We start from the raw sequence: 1649 nt of genomic DNA, 5'->3' as shown, positions 1-1649 counted from the left end.
TAGGTTTTTCTCTAATTTCCTAGATTTTCTTCTGGAGTTGAGCCAACATAGCGACGGAGGTGAGCACAATGAGCACTCCAATGCAGATATCAATCATTACCCAAAGCTTTACCTCATAGCTATGTGTCCAATAGAAAATCGTTGCTCATGCAATCGATCATTAGGCAAAGAAGACAATGCTAGTGCCGAGGGTGGAAGCAGAATGCATTGGGTAGCTGGAGATGGGGAGATGGAGGTCAAGATTGAGCTATGCATGACATGGATGATGCATTGTGAAGGAGATCTGCTTCCACGGAGCTAGGGTGACCAGCGTCATCATCACACCAAAGCCAAAATTTTGAACACAAAAGGAGCATATACCACATGCCTTTTAGTCAAAGAGAGTGAGCAGCTAGATGCAACCAAAATGGAGTAACAATATTAGTGATCAATGCTTGAATGGGGAGTAATGAGACATCACATGCTACTTGACTGCAAAGTAATGAGAGACACACAATATTACTGCTTCCAATTTATCCTCTACTATGTAGCATGGGATGTGGCCACCCCTGTCCTGTGTCTCCGCCATTGTGAAACATGCCAAAACCCGTCCGCGCCAGCACGGATCACTAGTTCCAGCATGCATCCTCCCATCCTGATTGTGGGCTATGCCCACTAAGTAAAAGGCTAATGGCATATCGTGAGTATAGGTTCTGTGTGTGTGTGTGTGTGTGTGTGTGTGTGTGTGTGTGGAAATAATGACTGAATCATCATAAACATTCATTTGCCATAAAAGATGACCACTTATTCACAAGCATTAGCATGATTACATCCAAGGTCAATAGAACATCCACTTCATCCTAGTACCTTGGCCTCTAATAAGAGAGGGCTAATGATAAACTGGCTAAAAAATTTATACGCTTCATCCCACTCTATGTGCACAATACATGCCAGGAGTGCTTTCACAAGTGCCTCTGCCACTACCACTTTTCTTCAAGCCTGACCCAGCAAAGTTGCCCTTGCCAGCCGCTTTGGCCTTCATATCTTTCATAGCCTTCTCTTCCTACTTTCTTTTGCAAAAACGCCTTCTCATTCTCATCATACTCTTTTTTATCTGCCTTGGGAGCCTTCAAGGGTTTGGATTTACCACCCTGCTTCGATGACATCGTGGCCTGCTGATCGCTCGCTCCCTCTCTCTCTCTCTCTCTCTCTCTCTCTCTCTCTCTCTCTCTCTCTCTCTCTCTCATGATCTCGTGCATGGTGCTAACATCTGTAGGCCACCGCTTACCATTGTATGACACGTTGTGGCTCCATATGGCTCTCTCTCTCTCACTAGTCTCTGCCCTTGCAAAACATGTCAAAACCAGTCCGTGCCGGTGCTGACTTTTTCCAACATGCATCCTCTTGATCATGGGCTGCACCTAGTCAATACGTAAACAGCTAACGGCATATCATGTATACGTTCTCTCTCTCTCTCTCTCTCTCTCTCTCTCTCTCTCTCTCTCTCTCTCTCTCTCTCTCTCTCTCTCTCTCTCTCTCTCTCTCTCTCTCTCTCTCTCTCTCTCTCTCTCTCTCTCTCTCTCTCTCTCTCTCTCTCTCATGACCTCGTGCCTGGCGCCAACATCTATAGGCCACCGCTTACCATTGTATGACATGTTGTGGCTCCATCT

General features: G+C 45.9%; 1 pseudogene; it reads right to left on the bottom strand.

Moving 5' to 3' along the window:
- Nucleotides 1-901: 901 nt before the first annotated feature.
- Nucleotides 902-1216, bottom strand: LOC147465985 (uncharacterized; annotated as a pseudogene).
- Nucleotides 1217-1649: the final 433 nt, after the last annotated feature.

Source organism: Adiantum capillus-veneris, chromosome 1 (assembly GCF_014529385.1).
Source record: "Adiantum capillus-veneris isolate H3 chromosome 1, ASM1452938v2, whole genome shotgun sequence".
Classification (NCBI taxonomy): Eukaryota; Viridiplantae; Streptophyta; class Polypodiopsida; order Polypodiales; family Pteridaceae; genus Adiantum; species Adiantum capillus-veneris.
The sequence above is the reverse complement of the archived record's forward strand: the minus strand, read 5'-3'. Positions and strand labels throughout refer to the sequence as shown.